We start from the raw sequence: 26,552 nt of genomic DNA, 5'->3' as shown, positions 1-26,552 counted from the left end.
GGCCTGCTGATGGTCTGCTGATGGGGTTCTCAGGCTGTGGGAATGATTCTTTACACGGAACATCACTGAGACGGTCACTTGCCACCGCCTTCTCTGACTATCCTTCCCCAGTGGCGAGACTCCTATTAGAGCAGTGAGAGGAGCGACAGGGTCCTCTGAATCTGGCTCTGGGACTCCCCTGCTGTCACTTTCTCATTTCCAGCCTTGGTTTCCTCATCCGTTAAATCAAAGGCACCGGAGCCAGTGTTTTCCACGAGGCCCCTGGAACCTGGTTCTCCGGTTCTCACCAGCATCAGAGGTGTGTCAGAGAGAAACTTGAACACGGCTTCAGCCAGCCATGGTTCCGTCTTGGGTCCTGAGGAGCAGGCACTGACCTGCTTCTCTCATCCTCTCTTCTCTGCCATCCTATGGGGCTTTATTCTGACCCTGGAGCGATCATTTCTGAGGCTGCATTAGAGGGCTCATTTCTGTTGCAAATGGCCCATGAGCTCTATCTATTCAATAGAGTCCAGGGCAGATGGCTACACTTCCTTTCCAGACTGGACATCAAGTGCCAGGAACTCGGTGAGGGGCGCCCTCCTTCTGGCTTGCGGCTCTGTGAGGCAGACGCAGAGAGCAGGTTCCGGCCACCTTCTGTCCTGGTTGCTTGTTGATGCTTTTGGTGAAAAAGCAAAGAAGGACCTGATTATACTGCTTAGGGAGTATGGCAGAAATCCTTTACGCTTTGGAAAAACGTTTCCATGAAAATAAAGCACAAACAAAGCACCTTACTGCGGCATCCCAGGAGGGTGGGCAGATCTGCTTTGTGAATGTACTCTCCATTTTCCTCCCTGGGCCAGGTTAATGGGTTGGAGCCTGCTGGGTCTCCATGACAGAAGAGCTCATAAATTCTTCCATCCTCTCTCCTTTCTGGTTGTGGGGAATCTGATCTGTCTAATAGCACCAAAGACTGAGTTACTAGTGCCATGTATTATGCAATGCATATTATATAGACTAATAAAGCTTGAATAAATAAGCAAATGGATTAAAAGTATATTATTCAGGGATTTCCCTGGCCATCCAGTGTTTAAGACTCTGTGCTTCCACTGCAGGGGCCTCAGGTTTGATCCCTGATTAAGGATCTAAGATCCCACATACCGTGGGTCATGGCAAAAACAAAACAAAGAGGAAATGATCTAATTACTGCAGGATTTTATTAATGTGACATCACTCTTTTAGTTCTCAGGGACTCCATTTATAAGACAAAGATTCTGCCCAAAACTTTTAAGATGGAAGGGAAATAGTGTGGTCATGTCATAGTCATTCACCATCACCATCAGAGGGTCCCTCAAACCATCTCATACTGAAAATAGTAACTATCATTATTTCCTGGTTTTCAAACTGTTCTTACTAATGTGTATCACTCAGTCCCCCAAATAGCCCTTGTGAACTAGATTTGATTGTTATTTTCCTTGCACAACTATGGAAACTAAGGCTCCTAGAAATCAAGTGGACCTAAAGTCTTTTAATACTACCAAATAAGAAGAGCAGGCATTACCTGTCTCAAACCATCATTCCCAACAACATGGAATTACACTGGCCTTTTTTATTTAGTAATAGTTAATTACTAAAATCAAAAGTTTGTCTCTGTCCTGTTGGATTCTGTCTTTTCCCCATCTTTTCACAGCTCTATTGTCTTCTTTTCTCTCTCTCTCTCCTCAAGAATAAAACCAAATTGCTCTCATTTTCACTGTATATGTTTGCCCACTTCTCTGAAGCTGTCCTCAAAGGCACATTCTCTATACTAAGAGCTTATTAAGGTGTTTTTTTCCTTTTGCCCTAGACAAAGGCAATTTTCTTCTTAAAAAGAATTATTGTGAAAGTTGTTAGGATAATAAACTTTATTGTCTCCAGTTTCCTTCAGAGTAGCTGGCAGTTCTTCTCTTAATGATAAACATGTACTCCGCTCACACCACATTTACACCTTAGTGCCCTGGGTCTGCGCCATTCTGTGCTCACAAGTTTTTGCTTCAATGTTAAATCAAAGTTCACTCTTCAAAAATATTTAAAATGGCACTTCATCTGAGCAATGCACTTAAAAAAAGATAATAAAGCTTCTATCAAGCTTTTTAGATAAAGAGATGGCAAGGGAAGAACCAGTTCTGAGAAGTGCAAAAGGTTTTCAGGGAATAGGTCGCCACAGGTGGCATATTTCATCAGGTGAAGAAGAGATCAAGGCGGTGTTTCAGGTAGAAGGAATCAGATGGACAAAAACAGAGAAACATAAGCAAGCATGGTGGGTCAGGGTCATAGAGAAGGGAAAGATGGGAGAAAGTGAGAGAGAATTCTGGAAGAGTAGGCTGGTAAGATAAAGGACCCGACTCTGGTGTTTTCTTAGAACTGACAGGAAGCCCAGTTGAGGTGAGAGATGAGAAGCTTTCCTAGGCTAATATAAGGCAGCAGTGTTTGCTCATGCTAATACTGTTATTTGCATGTTCTTGTCATTGTTATTACCAACAACCGGAAGTCAGCCATGAGTCCCAAACAGGAATGATTTGATTCAGTGGCTGGTGTTTTTCAGTCCTCTTGTTGTTCTTGGTCTTAGGAGTGTACTGTGGGTTGGGAAAAGAGAAGCAGGGCTTCTGTTTTTCTCAGGTCCTGCAGATTCATACCCACAGTCCTGGGGATAAACTGTTGTGGTAGGTGATACTTTGATAGAATGTTTTTTCATGGAATTTGTGAGCTGTGAAGATCCACTGTCAAAAATCTTGTGAGCATTGCAAAGGAGTGTAGGAGGTGGCCTTCTCAAATACTGCTGCTCTCTGCTTCATGTCATAATAAACTCTAAAATTCAAATTTCAAAGGAACACGTCTCTGGTGGATGGGTGGGCTGATGGGTGAAGGGGTTGACTGAAGGGTGAGAAGGAAGTGGGTAGAGTTGTCAGCCCCAACTGAGAAGGGCTGCAGACCTCGTTGGGACTTACAAATGTCCAGAATGTCTGTTAGTTCCTCTTGACAAATGATCTATGAGCTGATTTTTCTGAAAGAAGAATAAAACTGAGTGGGAGGCCCCTAGGCAGTCTGTGAGCTGATTCTGGGTATTTGATTGGGTGATTTCTTCTTCAAAGTGGGAAGATAATGCCACTTGGCCATCAAGTGGGTGGGACCCCATGCAGTGTGCTGATGCTGGTTTATCATTTATGATAATGTTTGGGAATGCAATAGACTTTGGTGCTCAGTAAATGCCTTCTTTCATTAAAAGTCTTAGGACCAGTCATCTATTTTGTGCTGTTTTTATTTTCTTTATTTACATTTAGGTTTTTCTTAGTGTTCGATAAATTTCATCTTGAATATGTCAGCCTGTCTCAGTTGTGTGAAGAAAAACAAGGAGAAAGATTATGTTTACCTTGAGCTGAGAGGAAAAGAGGGAAAGTATTTCTCTCTCATCCTCTCTGCCTCCCCAGCTCTAGGAGATGGGGACTTAAGTTGGTGGTAGCAACAGGAATCAAAATAAGAGAGCTCCAGGGAAAGATTAAAGCTCAGAGGAAGCGTTGGGATGCTGGTGTTGTCCCAACCTCTTCACCTGCCAGACCTGTTTCCATGTATGTTCTTCTCTGGGGATAAAAATACAGATTACCAAATGGAAAATTTTTGTGTCTTTCATATTCAAAACACTGATTCCATCTAGGGTAATTTTTTTTTTTTTTTTTTTTTGAGAATCCCTTTTGGCTAGAATCTATGGAGAAGAGGCACCCCATAGATATCTGGGTAGGATCTTTGGCTTTGTACTGTTGCATGACCCTGAACACATAAAAACTTCAGTTTCCTTCCTCATATTGATATGCATAATACCAACCTCATGGGATGGTTGGAAAAATTAGGACAGTGTGTGTAAAGTACCTACTCATTGAGTACATGGTGATATATAAATGGTATTAGCCTTTATTATTACTTTTTTAAATTGCATGTAACTGCTGAGGTAGATCACCATAGACGGCAAGATTAGAGGGAATTGGCATGGCCTCTCTGTCCTTTCTTTTGTTATGAGAAACAGTGTGGCATGGGGAGACAGCAGAGTATGGGCAGACAGGCGTCAGACTGTCTAACAGGCGTGTGACCTTGGGCAATTGACGCATTCTCTCTTGTTTCTCCTCAGTTTCTTCAGCCATCAAATGGAGGGATCCTGTGAGAGCCCAATGATACAAATACATCAGCTGCCCAGCAGAGCGCTTGCCCTCTCAGCTTAATAAATAGTAAGTTCATCCTTCTGTTCTTCTTATCCACATCTGCCTGTCTCTCCACACCAACTGTTAGGTTGGCCAAAAATTTCATTTGAGTTTTTCCATAACATCTTATGGAAAACCCAGATGGACTTTTTGGCCAACCCAATTTTTTATTCAGGTGTCATGACTGTCCAAAAGATTTTATTTTCTAGGCTCAAAATCCTGACTTGCATGTGTGCTCAGCTGCTAAGTCATGTCCGACTCTTTGTGATGACCCCATGGACTGTAGCCCGCTAGGCTCCTCTGTCCATGGATTCTCCAGGCAAGAATACTGGATTGGGTTGCTATTTCCTCCTCTAGGATCCCTCTTCCCAATTGAGGGATCAAACTGGTGTCTCCTGCATTGGCAGGCAGATTCTTTTACCACTAAGCCATCTGGGAAGCCAAAATCCTGACAGTAGGGCTAAATGCAATGATTGTGCCTAGGGTCTTTATCTGTTTTTTTTTTTTTTAACCTTTTATTTGTTCCATTTTATGGCATTCCTTTCCATGAAATAAATGTTAATTGAGCACCTATTATATGCCAGGGATGATGGTACTTACCGTGATGAATGTGACAGTTCTTTTCTCAAAGAGTTCCCAGATTGAAATATATATTTCCACAGTCTGGAAATAATTTCACGATGAGACAGACTGTTCATGCTGGAAAAGAGGTGAAAGAATGTCAAGGTTTAAAATCGAGGCAGGTAGCACCTGAGCTGTGGTAGGATGATGACGACTGGAGGAAGTTCAGTGGAGAAGTCAGCTGGGAATACGCCTAGAGCTGGGAAGACTTCCTCTAGAGGGAGGGGCTCCAGGTAGAGGGAACATTCTGAGAAAAGGTTTGGGTGTGGAAGTGCATGAGACACATTTGGGGAATGGTGAGTTTGGTTTGGATGGAATATATGGTATATGAAGGGACATAATGGGGAATAAAGGTGAGGCATGATTGTTAATCATTTTAAATGACAGGATAATAATTTTGTACTCAGTTTGGTTTGTAATGAGGAAACACTGAGAGTTTTTCTTAGTGGGGCAAGAATGATACAATAAGTTGTATCAGAAGTGATGTTTACATCTGACTCTAGTAATGACCAGGTAATGGTATTTACCTGGGTGTTTGATGGTTGGTATGGCAGCATTCCAAATTCTAAGTCAAGCAGAGATGTGTCAGGACACAGAGGTGAGAAAGCCTCAGAAATCATTTGAAGACAGTTTAATCCAGACTGCTATGAATATAAGATACAGCTAGGAGAACTGAGCAGATGGATTTAAAGTAAACACAATGAGATTCTAACGGTTCATATCAGTGATGCTAGTTTCTAGGTTAAAAAAGACCAGAGTAAATATAAGTCTATCAAATAAGGAACTTAAATAAATTAACTTTAGTTTCTGTTTCTTTGAAGTCAGTTTTTTTGGAAGTTTCATGTGCTATTAGAGTTGTTGTTTTTTTTAATTGCAGGTAAATTCACATAACAGAAAATTACCATTTAACTATCAAATGTATTTACGTGTTGTTCCACCATCGTCTATCTGGTTTCAGAACTTCTCCATCATCTCAAAAGGAAATCCATAATTATTAAGCATCACTCTCACTCCCCCTTTCACCCAGCCCCAGGCAAACCTAGATGGATGAATGGATAAACAAAATCTGGCCTAGTCAAGCAGTGGAATAATTATTTAGCCCTAAAAAGAAAAGATTGATACATGTTACATCATGGATGATTACCCTTGAAAGCATTATGCTATAGAAGCTCTACAATTTTGTGTTGTTTCAGTGTTAATAGAAATGACAAGTTGTATCACTTTTTATGGTGTGCAGTTGAGAATATCTGTGTAGGTCACAGCGATTACATTTTAATACAGTGACTTTTGAATAGAGCTCTGCTGACTCTCAAAGGTTTTTGGTGTATTTCAGAGTTTCATGCCACTATTTGTTTTTGTTTTTTTTTCCCCTTGTAAATGGGTCCATACATTTCTCAAGTTTGAAAAAGTCTGAGGGTTGTGCCAGGGATCACTTGCAGAGTACCTCCTAGGAGGTACTCTGGAGCCTCCTGGAATATCCTGCTCAATGGCTCAAGCTCAAGTGCTTCAAGGAGGCAGGCTAATAGCATAAAGGCAGGAAGCTGTGATGATGGAGAAGTGGAAACCTCCTCTAAAGAGGGAAGTATCTAGCAATTCTGGATTTTTCATTGAAACTTCTCAATTAGTAGATTTTAGCATCTCATTCAAAAAAATTGTAAAAAACACTGTGGGCAAAACAAACAAATCTGCAGGAGTCAATTAAAGAACTCTGCTAGAATACACATCATGTAGTGAGATAAATCTGCATTTGAATTCCAATTCTACCTTTTTAGGTTCCCATGATTTCTGGCATATTTCATAACCTTTCTGTGTTTCTTCCCTCAGCAGCAAAATGGGTCTAATGATGATTTCTCCCTAATAGGCTTGTGATGTCTGTAAGTAATATTAAAGCAGTGCTGGCAGAGTAAAAGCTGTTAATATTAGATGATATTATCAGCTGATTGTTAATAATTATATTGTTCAGTCATTGTAGTCATGTCTGACTCTTTGCGATCCTATGGACTGTAGCCTGCCAGGCTCCTCTGTCCATGGGATTCTCCAGGGAAGAAGACTGGAGTGGGTTGCCGTTTCCTTCTCTAGGGGATCTTCCCAACCCAGGGATCGAACCTGCGTCTCATGTATCCTACATTGGCAGGCAGGTTCTTTACCACTAGCGCTACCTGGGAAGCCCAATAATGATATTAATGGCACAGATTCTAATAGGCTCTGCTTTTAGAGGTCTTGGAGTAAATTTGGGGAAGCATGCTATATCACAAGTGATGATATAGCACCTTTTGTGTTGCATGTGACCTAGGGGTGTGTCTTTGGGACTTATCAGTCTGAACAGCTGTGTGCTAGTTGTAACTAAGGGTCACTTAGTCTCTTTGTGGGCCTCCCCTTGTAGCTCAGCTACAAGGTAAAGAATCTGCCTGCAATGCAGGAGATGTGGGTTTGATCCCTGGGTTGGGAAGATCCTCTGGAGGAGGGCATGGCAACCCACTCCAGTATTCTTGTCTGAAGAATCCCCATGGACAGAGGAGCCTAGCGGGCTACAATCCATGGGGTTGCAAAGAGTCAGACACGACAGAGCAACTAAGCACAGCACACAGCCTCTTTGTAAGCAGTCTTCTCACCTGTGAAATGGCAATGATACATAGCACCTTCCTCACAGCATTTTTATAGGAATGAAATGATTAATATTTGTAAGGTGCCTTTGACAGTTCCCAGCACAGAGCAAGCAACATATAGATATTTGTTAAATAATTAGAAATAAATAAATATAGGGCACAAGTTGATCCAACATAAGGTTCTCATTACTACTTTTTACTCTCAGTGACTGCTTCTCACTGAGGCATTGATTCAACCTGATGGAGGCACTTTGCTTTAGCTGGTATTTTGAATAACATTTTAGAAGGTGCTAGCTCAAGTTATCTGTGTTGTGATTCAAGACGGAGATGTGATCAACACTGACATTATCCAGCTCATCTGGAGACCTTTGAGAATGTCAGGCTTGTTCAACAAGAAAATGTTTTGCAATTTACCTTCAGTTTCTGATTATTTCTGAGCTGGTTCTTCTGGTTATTTTAATGATTGACTAGTTTCAGACTTAGGTGGTAATGTTTCTAGGAGACAAACAAGTTTCCTTAATCAAATTTTGAGAGTTCTGTGGGGCAACAAGTTACAGTGTAAGAGGAAACACTGGAGTGAAGCTAAAATGTAATATGACTTTGGGAAAATCACTTCTCTGCATTCGTTTTCCAAAATGTAAAATTAAGAAATTAGTCTTCTGTGAGTGCTTTGGATACCTTCTCTCAACTTCTTAAAAGCTAAACATTGCATGTACCTCTGATACATATCTGGGGGGAGTAGAATTGTGCTGGGTGATCTGAGGTGGGTACTGCCTAGCTCCACCTTGCGGGCTCAGCCTGTGTCTCAGGGTGGCCCCAGAGGCATCTTGGCAGGAACCCCAGGGCTCCCTGAAACTCATTTTGAAAACAGCTGGGTAAGACGATGCCTTTAGCTAGCAGACTCTGATTTCAAAATATATACATTTTTTCCTCAAATAAGGTGAACATATTTTTGCATAATAATTAAATGATAAATACATACATAAATAACTTTGCCTATATAATATTTTACCTAGAGTTGGGAAGTTTGCTATTTAAATGAACCCCATGGTAAAATGAAAAATTCTTTTGTAGTAGGAACAACTCCTGGATCTCTGATTTCTAGATTCTGTGCTTTCCTCTTCTTCTTAAAGTGGGGCACTGCAGACTTGAAACACAATCGTGAAGATTTAGGATGCTAGCTTTTTTGGTACAGTTTCTAGTTTTTGAGTTACTGGCATTTGTCATTCTTTCTACCTCTCTTCAAAATTGGGATCATCTGAAAGAAAAAAGAAAAGCTTCCATTTAAAAAAAAAAAGGTTTCTGAAATTTCACAAAGTATGCTGGCATCACAGCATCCCATGAATATTTAATCATCATCATCAAGACAGGAGGTTGGAGAAAAAAATCAGGTTGTGATATTTGGGAATAGCAGGTGTGGGAAGGAGGGTGTTGACACCCTCTGAAAACGGATATGGCATGTTGTGTGGCAGGTTCCCTTTGCAGTCTCCACGTCACCTGGGTGCTTTACGAAAACTCCAGGGAGAGGAAGCTTGTCCTCACTGGCCCCACACCCTGAAGATGTCGGGGGCCTCTTTAGAGGCATGGATGGCCAGACTCCTTCCCGTCACAAGAGCCTTCAGGCTTTCTCTTCTGTGAACCTTCACATCGTGCAGGTGGCTCTGGCCCCTGTCCCTTGCATCTTTTTTTCTTATTATTGTTGCTAAGCAAGAACTTCTCTTGTGTTTAATCAGGCAGTGAGAGAACAGAAATCCAGCTAAGGACTTGGGATGTAGGTGTTGAAACTCAAAGTTCACCTAGGAGCTCTTGCATCCTACAATCAGGAGCAAGATAGAAATTAAACGGCTCTGGGTCGCCTATGTACAAATTACCTGTCTTCTAACTTTATCACACACTCCCCTCTGCCTACCATCCAGCTGTGTGTTTTACCACTGCCTCCTTGCAACAGGAGAGGATTCAGCCTCTAAGTTCCTGTCCCTGAGTTCTTTGGAGTCCCTTCCCTGTTGGAGTTTTCTAACAGTAGATTGAGGAAATGAAACACTCTACTTCTCAAGCTTTTCTGTGCAGAACAGCTATCAGGCAGAACTTCCTAACACGGAGATTCCTGGGCCCACCCAGGGGTTCTCATCTAATAAATCAGGAATCAGTTCAGTTCAGTCACTCAGTTGTGTCCGACTCTTTGCGACCCCATGAATTGCAGCACGCCAGGCCTCCCTGTCCATCACCAACTCCTGGAGTCTACCCAAACTCATGTCCATTGAGTCAGTGATGCCATCCAGCCATCTCATCCTCTGTCGCCTCCTTCTCCTCCTGTCCTCAATCTTTCCCAGCATCAGGGTCTGTTCCAATGAGTCAACTCTTTGTATCAGGTGGCCAAACTATTGGAATTTCAGCTTCAACATCAGCCCTTCCAATGAACACCCAGGACTGACCTCCTTTAGGATGGACTGGTTGGATCCCCTTGCTGTCCAAGGGACAAGCAAGAAGACTCTCAAGAGTCTTCTCCAACACCAGAGTTCAAAAGCATCAATTCTTCTGCGCTCAGCTTTCTTTATAGTCCAACTCTCACATCCATACATAACTACTGGAAAAACCATAACCTTGACTAGACAGACCTTTGTTGGCAAAGTAATGTCTCTGCTTTTTAGTATGCTGTCTAGGTTGGTCATAACTTTCCTACCAAGCAGTAAGAGTCTTTTAATTTCATGACTGCAATCACCACCTGCAGTGATTTTGGAGCCCCCCAAAATAAAGTCTGCCACTGTTTCCACTGTTTCCCTATCTATTTGCCATGAGGTGATGGAACCAGATGCCATGATTGTAGTTTTCTGAATGCTGAACTTCAAGCCAACTTTTTCACTCTCCTCTTTCACTTTCATCAAGAGGCTCTTTAGTTCTTCTTCACTTTCTGCCATAAAGGTGGTGTCATCTGCATGTCCGAAGTTATTGATATTTCTCCTGGCAGTCTTGATTCCAACTTGTGCTTCTTCCAGCCCAGCGTTTCTCATGATGTGCTCTGCATATAAGTTAAATAAGCAGGGTGACAATATACAGCCCTGACATACTCCTTTTCCTATTTAATATGCATTTTTAATGGCAAGTTCTCAGGCCAGTGGTACAGACTCTGCTCACACATCAGATGTTATCTTCAGGGCTGTCTTTCCTGGCCCTGGCCCTAAAGGATGCCCTGGGCTGAAGGTCTGGCCTGAGACTTGGGTCACAAAGCTCACGCTGTGGTTCTAGCTTTGGTTCAGATGTCACAGAAAATGGCTGATGTGCCACATTGCTCGTGTGGCAGGAGTGTGGCTGAGTCAGGGACCAAGTCAGATGAAAAGGCACATTCTTTCTCCTTCCCCATGGGATTTGGGGAGGAGGATATTTGAGGCTGTCTTGTTTGACGTCTGGACACAGCTCACAGGAACTCGTCAAATGTCATGACAATCATGAAACATGGTCCCTAAAACCTAATAAAGATGAAAATTAAAAACACCTTGGTCTACTGTTCAAACCTACTCAGTAGCATGGTCTTACCCTCAGAGTCTGCTGTTCCCTTCATTGTCACACATTCTAGCCGAGCAGAGTGACTAGACTCTTCAGGTGACTGTGCTTGGTGGGGAGGGGTTGGTCAGTTCAAACTGAGTCACGAGGGAGTGGGGGCCTCCTTGCCCGAGGTCCCTCCTCAGATACCCACCCCAGCTTACTTTTGTCCCTCAGAAGTGTGTTCTCTCTGCATCAGAATTCCATAGCAGTTTCTTCTTTGGATCACTCCCTGTAGTCAGAACTCAGCTTTCTGAATTGAATTCTTTTGCTGCTTTCATTATTTTGCACTAACTTAGGTTCTGGAAGGTAATCTTCCTCAGTAAACCACTCTTAAAGTCCTGACACTGATATGGAGGTGATAATAGTTGATACTTAGAACCACAGGATGCCAGCCCTCAAAGGGACTTCACTGTGTGTGTGTCCAAGCTTCCTCAAGTGGTTGATCAGGAAGCCAAAGGCCAGAGAGAAACTTTCCCAGAGATGTACTTGCCTAAGATCACCCAGAGAGCTAGTGAACTAAGACCCAGAAGTAACTCTCTGTGCCTACACAGATGTATAATCCCTTCCATCCTAACTAGTGCTCTTCCTATTTTCCTTCAAGTCTCAATGTTTCAAAAGTGTGTCTCTGTTTGCATTGTAGTTTATCTTACACTGTTTATTGACATGTTTAAATTTTGTCAAGCTTTGCCTCCTCCTTAGATTTCTTTCCCCCTGAGACATGTGAAATGACTGAGGCTCTCAGAAGAATTTGTGATAGGAGAAGAGAGCCAACGTGATCATTTCATCTTGTTGCAGATTTAAGATACCATGGTCATCTTTCATTTAATCTGGCCAATATAAATTGAGCATCAGAATCTGCAAGTCTCTGCATTGGGTGTGGGAGTGTGTTATCTGTGTGGCAGAAGAACAGGTTTGTTTGTTTGTTTTTCTCTGCAGATCTCAAATATATAGAAAGAGGAAGAAGTCTGAAGGAGAATTAATGCCAATAGCAGCCTGGGAAACTGACTCACAGTGTGAACTTGAGTCAGTCCATTCTCTAACCCGGGGCAGTTTGTCTCACTGATGCAGGAAGGTGGGTTGTGATAGCTGCCTGGGTTCTGCTCTCAGATCCTGCCCAGCTCCGTGATGCTGGGTGGTGTCTGGATGGTTTCCACTCCAAGGCAACCTGCATTTCTACCTGAAAGCAGGGAGGAGCCCAGTGCTTAGCAGGAATGGTGAGCCACTCCTTGGCCTGAGTCAGGTTCAGGAGCCTCTCAAGAAGGAAAATGTTGATAGGGGTGGGGCCCGTGGCAAGTTTCATGTCATCGTCCCTTCTTAGGCTGTGTATGTATGAGGAAGGGTGTTCCACAGCTACGCTCTGCATTGGGGCGGTCCCTTCACAGCCATCCCTAACTGGCAGGGCTGTGCCATTGTTTCCTTCTTCCTAAGGCTTCTTAGTTCTCTTGCTTTGGAGTAGTGGGGGTAGAAGAAGAGGGGCAGGAATGTGGACATAGTTTGAGATCCCAGTGCAGGATGAAAATGCAGGCCCTTCGTTCAAAAATGATTGTGTTGTTCAGTCATTCAGTCATGTCCAACTCGTTGTGACCCCATGGACTGTAGCATGCCAGGCTTCCCCGTCCTTCACTATCTCCCAGAGTTTGTGCAAATTCATGTCCACTGAGTCAGTGATGCTATCTAACCATCTCATCCTTTACCGCCCTCTTCTCCTCCTGCCCTCAGTCTTTCCCAGCCTCAGAGTCTTTGCCAATGAGTTGACTCTTCACATTAGGTGATCAAAGTATTAGAGCTTGAGCTATCAGTCCTTCCAATGAATAGTCAGGATTGATTTCTTTTATGATTGATTTGATCTCCTTGTAGTTCAAGGTACTCTCAAGAGTCTTCTCCAACACCACAGTTCAAAAACATCAGTTCTTCAATGCTCAGCCTTCTTTAGGGTCAGACTATCAGATCCATACATAACTACTGGAAAAACCATAGCTTTAACTATTTGGTCCTTTGTTGGCAAAGTGATATCTTTGCTTTTTAATATGCTGTCTAGGTTTGTCATAGCTTTTCTTTCAAGGGGCAAGTGTCTTTTAATTTCATGGCCAGAGTCACCATCCACAGTGATTTTGGAGCCCAAGAAAATAAAACCTGCCAAGGTTTCCATTTTTCCCCATTAATACGCTGTGAAGTGATGGAACTGGATGCCACAATCTTAGTTTTTTGAATGTTGAGTTTCAAGCCAGCTTTTTCACGTTCATCAAGAGGCTCTTTAATTTCTCTTCACTTTCTGCCATCAGAGTGATATCATCTACATATCTGAGGTTGTTGGTATTTCTCCCAGCAATCTTGATTCCAGCCTGTGATTCATCTAGCCCAGCATTTCTCATGATGTGCTCTGCACATAAGTTAAATAAGCAAGGTGACAGTTTACTGCCTTGTCTTATTCTTTCCCCAATTTTGAACCAGTCATTTGTTCATGTAAAGTTCTGTTGCTTCTTGACTTGCATACAGATTTCTCAGGAGACAGGTACGATTGTCTGGAATTATCAAGACTCTCAAAATGGTGACAGCAGAACAAAACCATGCATGGGGCCCTTCTGTATGCCAGGGCATGTGCCAATTTCAGACTGCAGTCCTGTGAGTCTGCTCTAGGTGGTGGCGGCTCAAGCTGTGGAGTGGGGATCTGAGGTAGAGAGGGAAGAGATTTCACTCAGCCAATAGACACCAGACCACTGCCTCCAACCTAAGCCAAAAACAAGAAGGCTTCCCAAGCTGTACTAAATGTGGAAGATAGCACAAGAGTGACTACAGCTTGGGGCCCTGAGAGTTTCAAGCCATTGCTTTTAGATTCTGTGGCAAATATTTTGCAAAGAAGCAGACCCAGATAGCAAAGGTGATTGGTGGAAGGTCACACTACTTGTTGGTGACAAATGGGATCTAAATCTCAGACCTTCCAGCTTCCATGTTCTTTCTCAGCTTGAAGCTGAGTAACAGCACAATTGTGCCCTCTCATTGTGGATTAAATGGGAACTTGGGAATAAGAGTGAGATGCAGGAAGGAAAAGGGATAAACGATAATTGAATGGAGGAAACAAAACAGTTTAGAAAGCTGAAGCAATTTGTCTGAGTCCTACTGCATGCACAACATACAACAAAGCAGACAAATGTCTGTGCAGCAAAACAAAACTGGAAGAAGATGATATTTTCCAACAAAATACGCCTATTTCCAACCAGACTTGAGGTCATCTGATAAAGGACAGATTGTCCGGAGTAAATAGAGAGAAGAAAAAAAGATGCTTTTGACTGAGTTTAGTTCCATGTCAAAATCACAGGGGAGTTTATTGCCTCTTTCTCCTGCTTGTCATGTCTCAGGCATCAACCTCATGGAGCTGGAAAAGGAGATAGTAGATCATATATTCATGCATTTGTTCATTCTTCCATCTGCCAGGCATCTCTTGGGCACCTCTGTTGTCTTACTGGGTGGTACCTCTAGCTCCTCTATTGTACTAAATCCTGAAAAGAATGTTTACAACATCACCCCTACCTTTACAGAAAGTAGACAACTACTGTCATGAGAGGAAACTAACCACAATTAAGAATAATACTAGTGATGCCTGCTGTGTGCTATTGGAACTCCAGAGAAGGAGAAATTCACTATAATATATTCACTGTACTTCTTGTTGATAACTGGCCTGCTGGTTCCTATTTGCTTCAGCAACTGCTGCCTGGATCTATTCATCATCACTGTGCTCCTCTTTCCCAAAAGACTCCTGGGGAGAGCGCATACCGGGGGAGTGGGGATGTGGGATTCTTATAGACAGAATCTATTTACCCTGGTGATGCATGGCTATGTACCAATCCTTCTCTGCACCGGGGCGGGGGAGGAGGGCAACCTAGAGTGGAGGTGGTTCTGGTTCAGACATAGTGAGGATCCATGCCTCCTTGGGTTTTCTCTTGCCCGTCTGCTGCCCCCAGCATATATGAAAGAGAACAGCCCTGTGGAGGCCGGAATGAGGGCCAGCTGTGTGTACATGGGGTGTTTCTCCATCTCCATCTGAAAAATGGCAGGAGGGGAGGAGGTCTAATAAACTAGTGTTCCCTTACCCAAACAACAAACAACCTACATTCCTTCCCAGGGAGCGCAGGATTGAAATAGAGGAGGAAGGGGAATCCATCATAAAGGCTGTTGCAGAAGAGGGAGAAGGGTTGATGTTCCAAGAGAAATGATCTCTAAGTACCTACCCAGTACACGTTTTCTGTGATTCTCTGCTCCTCAACTGGTGATTGTATTCTCATCCACCAGGAGATCTGTACATAGCTTGTGATATAACTGGAAACAGTAGACATGAGGCAAATCCCCTGTGTCATCATATGTCCCATCATAATAGCACTGCCCATTCATGCCTAAATGTTGGCATTTACAGGGCGGGCATCACCTCCAGAATTTCATCAGGGATGGGAGTAGGATCTGTATTATAATTCCCATTGCACAGAAGAGGAAACCAGGCTTGGGGAAGACTAAGCTACTTGCAGATGATCCCCATGAGTGGCAGATGAGGAACCAGAGCCCGTGTTGTCTGTGATGTTCTTTCTTCTGCTCATGTCCTTTCTGGATGGATCACTTCCTGTTCAGCTCCTACCGGGTGCAATGTGACAGGAGTGTAGCAGGAGATGGGAGGAGTGTTCGGCAGCCCCTGGGACCCCAGTGATCATTAGATAGCTTCCACATGGACCCATGGTGTCTTTTCATAGTCTCTTGCCCTTTAAACTAACTCGATACAGCAGTAACTTCGACAACAATGCATTGGTTGGTCCCACTCTTAAATGATCAGGTTGGGATTCAGCATCTTTATGCTCCTTCTCGATTTTTGCCCCCATCCTGAGCCATCATAAAGACACTTGGAGCCAAGTGGGAACAGTATTTGTCTTGCAATTACTTCTAATTGCCCTGTAGTTTTGTGGCGTGTAAGTAGTGTGACCTACATACCAGTTATGTGAAACGCTTTTCATCCTGGAGTCTATATTAAGGAGGACATAAATCAGTGAGGTCAGGAACGGCGGCTAAGTCCATCTCAATGTTAACGTTTATATCCAGTTCCACCGTCGGCGCTTGTTGAAATTCCAGCTCTTCTTTACAACCCCTAGAGCTAAGGCTGCCTCTTCCTCTATGAAGCCTCCAGAGATTGCTCTTTCCTGTGGCTTCCCACAGCTCTGGTTCTGATCTCCTCTCAGGTGCTCATCATTTTCTGTATATTTCATCTTCCTGAACTCCTTATGCCAGAGACTATGTCTGGTTCATTTTCCTATCCTTGTCTGCTCTGAGAACTGATGATGGCCAAGGTCCTTGCTCAGGTACCTGCTTGTTGGATGAAAGCATAAACTGGTTACATCACAGGCATTGTATGTTGCTCAGGTGTGTCCGACTCTTTGCGACCTCATGGATTGTAGCCCACCAGGCTCCTCTGTCCATGGGATTTTCCAGGCAAGAATACTGGAGTGAGTTGCCTTTTCTCCTCCACATCTTCCCAACCCAGGGATCGAACCCATGTCTCCTGTGTCTCCTGCCCTGGCAGGTAGATTCCTTATGACTGAACCACCTGGGAAGCCATAGACATTGTGGAGACTTGTAAAAAAACATGTGGACCTATGAGTCTCTTCATAGCTCATATTTTACTTTACACTGACTCTCTAAGTAGTAAACTCTTGTTTGGGTTTCAAGATCATTGTGTCTGACTCTTGCAACCCCATGGACGGTAGCTGCCAGGCTCCTCTGTTCATGGGATTTTCCAGGCAAGAATACTGGAGTGGATTGCCATTTCCTTCTCCAGGGGATCTTCTCAACCAGGGATCAAACCTGGTTCTCCTGCCTTGCAAGCAGATTCTTTACCAACTGAGCTACCAGTAAAGTGAAAGTCATTCAGTCGTGTCCAACTCTGTGACACCATAGACTGTAGCCCAACAGGCTCCCTGTCCATGAAATTCTCCAGGCCGGAATACTGGAGTGGATTGCCATTTCCTCCTCTGGGGGATTTTCCCAAGCCAGGGATCAAACCCAGGTCTCCCGCGTTGCAGGCTGGTTCTTTACCATCTGAGTCACCAGGGAAGCCCAAGCTACGAAGGAAGCCCTCAGATCAATTCATTAATATTCAATTACATTTTCTAGCAAGTGTTGCCAGGTTAAGTCTTATCCTATATTCATTTTGATAGGCTGCCTTGCAAATTGCATTCACATGTTGGAAAGAGGAATGATATCCCCAACTTACAGAAATATCAGCTTAGAATGATTAATATATGGCTTTCCACAGGTTGCAAAGCCATTAAATGGCAGAACAGGATTCATTAAATAGATACTAATTCTTTTTTTTTTAAAAAAAGAAATGTTTGTTTTGGGCTTTCAAGGTGGGGTTAGTGGTAAAGAACCCAGTTGCCAATGCAGGAGACATGAATGACATGGATTGGACTCCTGAGTCAGGAAGATCCCCTGGAGGAGGGCATGACAACCCACTCCAGTATTCTTGCCTGGAGAATCCCATGGACAGAGGAGTCTAGTGGACCACAGGGCATGGGGTTGCAAAGAGTTAGAAATGACTGAAGTGACTTAGCATGCACACACATTTGTTTTGAAGATAAATGTTTTCATTTATTGGATCAAATGAAAGCAGCATCAGTTAAATATTTTCATAAATCAAATAAAAACTTAAAGCAAATCTTTATGTCGATCCTCTCTTTACTATCACTGAGTGTTAGCCACTCAGCCGTGTCCGACTCTTTGGGACCCCATGGACTGAAGCCCGCTAGGCTCCTCTGTCCATAGGATTTCCCAGGCAGGAATACTAGAGAGGGTTGCCATTCCCTTCCCCAGGGGATATTCCTGACCCAGGGATTGAACCTGGATCTCCTGCATTGCAGGCAGCTTCTCTACTATCTGAGCCACCAAGGAAGCCTGTTGCCTATCATTAGGCCTTCTTTATATATTTATTTTTAATTTATTTTTAATTGGAGGATAATTGCTTTACGATGTCATGTTGGTTTCTGCTGTACAACAGTATGATTCAGCTATGAGTATATATACCCTCCCTCTTGAACCTCTCTCCCACCCCCATCCCACCCCTCTAGCTAACTAGACACTAACTGATCATTCAATATATATTTATTAAGTGCTTGCCACATGTTGGGCATTGTGGAGAATCTATAGGAGAATAAGATGTGGTCCTTGCTCTCAAGGAACTCACAGTCTAGTAAAAGGGACATCCACTTAAAAGGAAAATAGTGTCATGTGGCAAGTACTCTACCAGGAATACTGACTAGAGCATTTGTGTTTGTTCTCATAGACATACTGCTCTTCATGCTTCTCCTCTCCTGAGCTGAAAGTGATGGTGATGCTCAAAATCATAAATATCCAAAAAATCAATCCACCATTAACATTAATAAAAGACACATAGTCTTCCAGCTTAGGCTTGAAGCTTAAGGTTACTGTGGAGGGGATGCATACAGATGCTGAGGAGGAGTGGATGGCAGGCTGCTTCTGTCCATCCCATCAGGAGGGTTGAATCAAAGAAGGAGTAGGCAGAAAAATTCAGGACTCCTTGAGGCAGAGGACAGAAGAGAGAGCTGTGTCATTGTAGAACAAGAAAGGCCCTTCCCACAAAGCCAGTCCCCGCCTCTGACAGGTGGAGTTCCTCCTTGTAAACATCCCCAGTCTTTTCATTTGACCCTTTGTTGAAGGTTGGTCACATCACCCTCAGCCCTGTTGGTGAGCAAGATTTTTTCAGCTTGAGTGGGGTGAGAGCACAAGAACACCTTCTTGTTTGACTTCCTCCGAGCCAACCACACCTCCACTGGCCACTGTCTGTGGTCTGGCCCACTTCATCCAAGAAGAAAACATCCTTGAGTACCGGCAAGAGTCTAGCCAGGTAAGACCAGGTGGCTTTTCACTGGTTCTACAAAGAGATGGGGCTTCTCTCTATGAACTGATTTATCTTGTCCCCAACTTGTGTCTCAGGTCCCCTGTACGCTTGCCTTGTACTTCCATCTAGACTCATATTCTCTGTGACCCGATGAAAAAAGTGTTCCATTTTTCCTAACTGCTCAGGGTTGATGATATTTGTAGACCAGCATTTTTCAGCCTATAAAATCCCCTGACTTACTTATCTCTCTATTGATTTTGATCTTAACTGCACTGTAAGAACGGTGGGATAGGAGTAATTTTCTCTATTCAGTGGCTTAGGAACTGAGGCTCAGTGAATTGAAGTGATTTGTTCAAGTTTGATCTGCAGACTGAGGCCAAGATTAGATCTGATGTCTCCTTTTCTCTCCCTCTACTGCAGTTCCCCACCCACCGCCTCCACCAGCCCCGGCAGGTCACACCTTATCTCAAAAAGCCAAGAGAAGTGAAAGGGTTTCCTAAGCTGTCAAATGGCCAAGAAAAGGTGCTCCTTTCTTGCAGGGAGATTGGGAGGGATATTTTGAATTCATCTGAGAGACAGAGATTTCATAGTGATATCTAGGCTTCATCAAACTATTTTTAGAGGACGAATGAGAATTTGTACGTAAAGGGGCCTTGTTAACTGAACAGTGATATGCAAATTGGAGAAGATGACTATGTGGAGCCTGACACGCGCTCTGGCTTTCATTTGGGGCTGAATGACACTTTCTTAATGTCAACAGCAGTGTTCTGAGGCACTGATCACAATGGCCCTAGGGAAATATTTTAGCTTTTCTGTCTTACTGTGGTATGTGGAAAACCAGATCTCAATGGGAGGAGGGAATACTCCCAAATCCTTTCAAATTGACTCCTGCAATTTCCTCTCTTATGACAGCTATCATTACATCTCATTGTTCTACAGTTTTAAGAAAATCTCATCTTCAGTGATTATGTAGTTTATTTTTTTAAGATGCTAATTTTGTCTATCATTTTCCTCTTCATGCTTTGAAGGTTATATCCTTCTTAGTTGTGGAAGGAAATGTTTCTTTTGTGGATGTGTGCATGCGTGTGTGTCTGTTTGAGTTTGTTATGACAGTGCTAAAATTCAGCCCTGTGGGCCCAACACAATGCCGTGGGTTGCAATGTTATGTAATTTTTAGCACACTTTCATATATTCTTGCTATTTTTCTGCCTGTAAGGGTCTTGAAGAGATCACTTAAGCAATTACCTTATTCAAAATAGAGAAACTGAGGCTCAGAAAGGGGACACAGTGTGCACAAGGCCGGGTGGCCAGTGATCTCTGGGGCTCTAACTCTTTCACGGGTTACTGTCTGTTACTATTTCACTACTATCTGTAGTGAATTGTGTTGGGCAGCCCTAAGTAGAAGTGTTAACTGTGTCATGTTGGGGACTAAACCCAGATGCTCTGTGAGACTCCTTACAATGACAAATTTTAATTTTACTTTGACCTTTTCCTATCATCCAGATGGTTGCTGTGGAAGCTTGAACAAGTAAGTATGGTGGAGGTGTTGACATGTGTTTAGACCTTGTGTTTGATTGATTGCATGGGGAGTAATGAGACAGGAAGGAGACTAGGATGACTCCAAGTATTTGTGGAGCAACTGGTAGGAAGGAGCGGCCTTCATCTGAGATGGAGAAGACCATGAGAAGAACAGGTTTTTGAAGGAACATCAAGAGCTTATTTTGTTCAGAAAGACACTGAAGATGTTGAGTAATGACTAAATATATGAACCTTGGATTCAGTGAGGCTATCTGAGTTGAAAATAAAAGTGGTTGTCATCAATAGATACATAATATTTACAGCAATAAACTTAAGTGAGATCTTCAAAGGAGTCAATATAGGTGGAAGAGAGAAGAGGTTTAAGGGCTGACTTTTGAGGTGCTATAAAATTTTGGATTAGGGAAGTGGGGAGAATCTAGTTAACAGTGCACCAAAGGGGAAAGGGCATGGTGGGGGTGGTCTTTCATCAGCAGAGAGAAGGATTTTTTCACTGAGGTTGTTTAGAATCGCCAGGACATGGCAATAATGAAAAACATTTTTCAGTTACCTTTTCTATAGACAATGCATCATCCCTTTATTGTCTGCACTCTGGAGCAGACCACTCCTACCATTCTTACCACTATTTATCCCCTCTGGTTCCATGGCAACCAGGAAAGGAGACAGAGGAGGGGCAGTGGAAGTGGAGAGTGAACACTAGGAGATAGTGATGTGTGTTGGGATCCAAATGAACGAACTTCCAAGGAGAAGATAGGGGCTGGATGGCACATATGTTGCTGAGAGGCAGATGAGTTGATGTCAGAGAGATGAGCTGCATTCAAGAGAGAAAGAGAGAAAGGGAATTGGTGCTGATAAATTTCTTTTAAGGATTCCATTTATAAATAGAGCCAGAGAAATTGGATACAACCTAGGAGGGAAAGAAAGAGGCTTTTATCCCCCGCCCCTCTTATGATGAGAGAAAGATGATAGAAATGTACTTTTGTAGAGATTGTAACTTCAGAGTATTTCCCTCTCCTACCTCTGTAAGTGGGGCTTCCTTGGTGGTTTAGACAGTAAAGAATTCACCTACAATGCAGGGGACCTAGGTTTAATCCCTGAGTTGGGAAGATCCCCTGGAGAAGGGAATGGCAACTCACTCCAAGTATTCTTGCCTTGAGGATTCCATGGACAGAGGAGCCTGATGGGCTATAGTCCATAGGGTCACAAAGAGTCAGATACGAATGAGTGACCAACACACACACACACACACACACACACACACACCTGTAGGTAGCCCTGGTAAACTTTTTGTCTTACATTTTTTTCAGGGGGTTGAAGTCATCTACCTCAAATCACACAGCAAACTAATACCAGATGAAATTCACACCTGGGTCCAAAAGGTTGAATTCATTTTTTTCTTCACCGCCACTGCCTCATACTAAACAGATAATTTTGGAGATCACTTGCAGCTTTAGAACTGCCTATAAAGCTCTAGAAAACTTTCATTTTTGTTATTGTTTAAGGACCTTTCCTAAATCCCAGGAATTCACACTTCTCAGGTATGTGCCCTAAAGTACAGGTGTGTTATACCAAAGGCAAGATGTTTGGGGCCCTGGGAGGGAACTAGAACCCAGCATCTGCATCAGTGGAAACTTGAAATATTCAGAAAGAGTCTTCCAAACACAGTCAACTCAGGGCTTCAGGTTGAACCATCTGTTTTCTGGAAGATGGGAATGTACTTTCTTATGCCAGTAATCCTGGACTGATTCTCACATCAATCTCTTCTTCTAGTAGTGAATTTATGTCTACTTATTGAATCCAATGATGCATCCTTAATACTGGCTGCTTTCTGCCCACTTGAGGCTGATACACTGTTAAAATTCTTTGCTCACATGGAGCTCCAGCCACACATGTCTGGGTCAGGATATTGCTACTCTACATACAGTGAAACACATGTTATTTTGACACAGCCCTGAACAATGCATGTTACTAACAAAAATTTCAGTAGCAGAGACTTGCTTGAAATAGACAGACATTTATTTGGGGTTTGTTAAAACTGCAACCTGGAAGGCAAAGATTCAAGAAGCACCTGAATTGTTTTCTGCTGGATTGCAAAATGGAGGAAGCTTATAAAGGCAAAAACTGCAAGGCCATGGTTAGTTACATAAGTTGTTTGTCAAGAATTACAATTGCAACTGGTGAGATGGGAGAATGCTTGTTAAACAAGGATTGGTTGGGGCCTGAAATGGTTAATAGTTACAAAGTGGGACCTTGAGTCCATAAAGTTGCAGTTGTTGGCTATTGTTCTGAATACAATTGGTGGTGTCCTTGGGTAAAGAAAGTTCAGTTTCTCAGTGGTGCAGGGATGTGTCTGAGACCAGATTCTCAATGGCCACCTAATTTTATTTTTGTATACCTGATGCTGAAGCTGAAGTTCCAGTGTTTTGCCACATGATGAGAACAGCTGACACATTGGAAAAGACCTTGATGCTGGAAAAGATTGAAGGCAGAAGGAGAAGAGGCAACTGAGGATGAGATGGTTGGATGGCATCATTAATGCGATGGACTTGAACTTGGGCAAGCTCTTGGAAATGGTGGAGGACAGGGAGGACTGGGCCATGCTGCGGTCCATGGTGTCGTGAAGAGTCAGACACGACTTGGCTACTGAACAGCATGTCTAAACTATGATTATTCTGTTATAATTTCAATTGTCCTCAATGCCCAGAATAAAAACTTTACACAAAGTAAAGGGGGACTGTTTTTCCTCCTCTTCCAGCGCCTGGTGGCAGGCGTTCTGTCCCATTCTTGACGGCACCAAAAGGAAACTCATGGAGTAAAATATAGCATTTATCCTTCAGCAGTAGGTCATACTGGGTCCTTGGTATCTGCTTTGTTTTGTCCAAAATTACAGGTATCCAGACAGCTCAGTGTGATACTGTGATGCCCCTAGAAGGCTCTTACTACACTTTGTACAGATTACTATCTAGGCTTTATCTGGCCATCTTACAATTATCTATTTGCAGATCTAGTTCTTTCACCTATAGTTGCTCTTTGAAACAGAAGGACATTATATTTGTAGGTTTTCTTCTACTTTCCACCTCTCTCTCTTTCCCTTAGCACAGTTATTGGCACAAAGAAGTTCCCCCCATAATGTGTTTAAATTAATAAATTAAATGAAACAATTTGTGCCATGTAGAGTTTCATACTGGAGGTTAATCTAAGTTGTATAAGGAAAAAAGTAGAGTATCCAAGTTAAGATCTTCCTGTAAACAAAATTAACGTATGAATGAGGCAATTCAGATCTATAACTTGGAAACCAGCTGGTACAGTTCATTTTGCTCTATAGTTAGGAATACATAAACCTGTATAATGGATATGTCCATGTTGAAAATTTAACACCATCATTATTCATGCCTATAAGCCTCAGGAGTGCAAGTACAATCATTAACATCTGTTGATGCCATAAACATTCCTTTGATTGTTAATATATTTAACAAATGAAGAATTCTTGACAATCAATAAGACAAAGAAGATGAAACTAATAAAAATGACTAGAATACACACCCCAAGCTGTCAGTCTCACAACTAAAAGAAAAATATTGCAAATTAAGACAAATATTGAACTATTAAAACTATTTATTGCCAAGTATAAAATTTTAAATTATAAGTCCTCTCCTGATCTGCAGAAAAATGGACTTTATATACTTTAAAAAAATTTTTGTAATTTTTGAAATATTGAAGTAAAACTGGCATCTAATATTATATTGGTTTCACGTACATAATATACTGATTTAATATTTGTATATATTGGGAATTGATCACCACAATAAGTCTGGTTGCTACTTCACCCACATATTTATGAATTCTTTTCTTGTGATGAAAACTTTTAAGATCTACTCTCAAAAAGTTTCAAATATGCTATATAGTATTATTAACCATAGTCATCATATTATACACTACATCCTCAAGGCTTATTCATTTCATAACTGGAAGTCTATACCTTTTGTACCTTTTGACTCCTTTTATCCATCTAGCCCACCCCTCACCCTCACCACTGTAGTCACCAATTTGTTCTCTGTATCTATGAGTGTTTTTTTTTTTTTAAGAGATTCCACATGTAAATAGGTTCCATGGCCTGCTAAGACTTAAATAGCTACAACAATTCTGGGGGGGTAATTTAGCCATCTATATCAAGAACCTTAAATCTACACATTCTCTGACCCAGCATTCTCATTTCCAGGAATTTAAACAGAGAAAAAAAATTAAGGATTATGAAAAATTGTACCTACAAGGATCTTCATTGCATAGTCACTACAACAGTGAAGCAATTAGTGATTAGTAACGGATGAGTTAAATAAATATGGATGATCATATAATGGAATCCTATACAATCACTAATGTGCTGTTGTAGAAAATTGTTTATGAGTTAAGTAGTATAGCACAGTGGTGGGAAATAGGGGCTTGAGTTCAGAGAGATAATTGACCAACTTAAGGCTCTTATCACTGACTGTGCAATTTTGAGCAAATTTCTCAACCTTTCTGAGTTTCAGCGTGCACGCGTGCATGCTAAGTCACTTCAGTCTGACTCTTTGGGACCCTATGGACTGCAGCCCACCAGGCTGCTCTGTCCATGGGATTTCCCAGGCAAAAATAATGGAGTAGATGGCCATGCCCTTCTCCAGGGGATCTTCCCAACCCAGGGATTGAACCCACGTCTCTTTCATCTCCTGCATTGGCAGGTGAGTTCTTTACCACTAGTGCCATCTAGGAAGCCTAAGTTTCAGTGTACTAATCTGTAAAATGAAGGTCATTGTAATACCTGGACCACAGGTCTTTGGTGAGTGTGAAATGAGCCAATGCTGTTAAAACCCAGTTCAGTACACAGTCAGTGCTTAATAAACATTGCTACCATTGTCACTGTCGGCATCACTGTTGATGCATAAAGTGCAAAGGACAGCTTTTGAAATGACATTTACAGCATAACTCAGTTTTCAAAGTAGAAAAAAATGACATCTACAGAAAAATGTAGAAAATGTCCTAAAGGATATACATCAAAATGACTCACTTTCATTTTCTCTGCAAGGCAGGTTTAAGGAAAAATTTCTTTCCTTGGCTTTTATGTATGGCCTATAATGCAATAAGAAAAGTTAAATGGGTCCAAAGAATCATTAACATCAACCGCCATAGATAAATGAACCTTTATCAGTGCAGTAGTTCTTTGCCTGTGTTATCATTGTTTCTTCATCGTCAAGTCACCAAAACCTCTCATGCTATTTTAAGGCCATATATCCAATGGTTGGTAGCATCCAGTTGGTTACCTCCAGGTCTCCCTTGCTCCTCTCTCCTGTCCTTCTGCCATACCCTATCTCGTGTATATCATAAACATTTGCCAAGCATCTGTTTTGTTCAGAACACTCAGTGTTGGCAGAAGGGTGAGATATAAAGCAGTCAGAGGATGGTTTCTTACTAGAGGAGTTTATAGTGCCCTGGGGGGAAAGGGCCTCTACCTTAACAGTGCATGTTTCATCTTCATCTTGTGGAGGTGCTTCATTTTGCTGAGAAGATCCTTGTGTTGCAAAGGAGTTTTGGTAGATAGGGAAAACTTCTTTAAGGAGGTAGGGCTGAACTATTATTAGATAAACTTTAAAAGCAACTATGTTTCCATAGCCCACAGGAATAGTAATCTCTAGCTAGGATGGAGCCCTTCCAAAGTTTCTTCTGTCACATTACCTTTGAATGAGATTTCTTATACGATTGCTTCTTTATCCACCACTTTTTGGGGTCTTTGATTTTTGTTCTATTTCAATCAATTTCTTTTGTACTCATAACCCTATGACTTTGATTTATATTCACTTGGTAGACTTCCTTGAAAAAATTTTTCCCTCAATCGTTAAGTATAATGTATGCTCAGTGCCAAAAATTTTGGAAAATTTAGAAAGATATAAAAAAGACAGTAAAAATCATCCATAAGCTAGTCATGCAGAGCTAATCATTTATAACATTTGGTACATGTGCTTCCAATGCATGTGTGGGTGATTTTTCATATCATTTTATAAGTTATATTTCTGCTTTATAATAATATATCTTTTCATGTCATTTAATATTTGTCTAGGGCTTCCCAGGTGGCACTAGTGGTAAAGAACCCATCTGCTGTTGCAGGAGACATAAGCATCA

General features: G+C 42.2%; 1 protein-coding gene across 1 annotated transcript in view; it reads left to right on the top strand.

The window, feature by feature from the left end:
* The first annotated feature begins 4,154 nt into the window (after positions 1-4,154).
* Positions 4,155-26,552, top strand: part of TPRG1 (tumor protein p63 regulated 1) — a 155,173-nt gene continuing 132,775 nt past the window's right edge. Inside the window, exon 1 of the mRNA XM_065943421.1 lies at positions 4,155-4,232. The gene's annotated coding sequence lies outside the window, so the exon portion shown is untranslated. The remainder of the gene's footprint in view (positions 4,233-26,552) is intronic.

Source organism: Muntiacus reevesi, chromosome 8 (assembly GCF_963930625.1).
Source record: "Muntiacus reevesi chromosome 8, mMunRee1.1, whole genome shotgun sequence".
In the NCBI taxonomy this organism is placed as follows: domain Eukaryota; kingdom Metazoa; phylum Chordata; class Mammalia; order Artiodactyla; family Cervidae; genus Muntiacus; species Muntiacus reevesi.
This window is presented reverse-complemented; position numbering and strand designations above follow the sequence as displayed.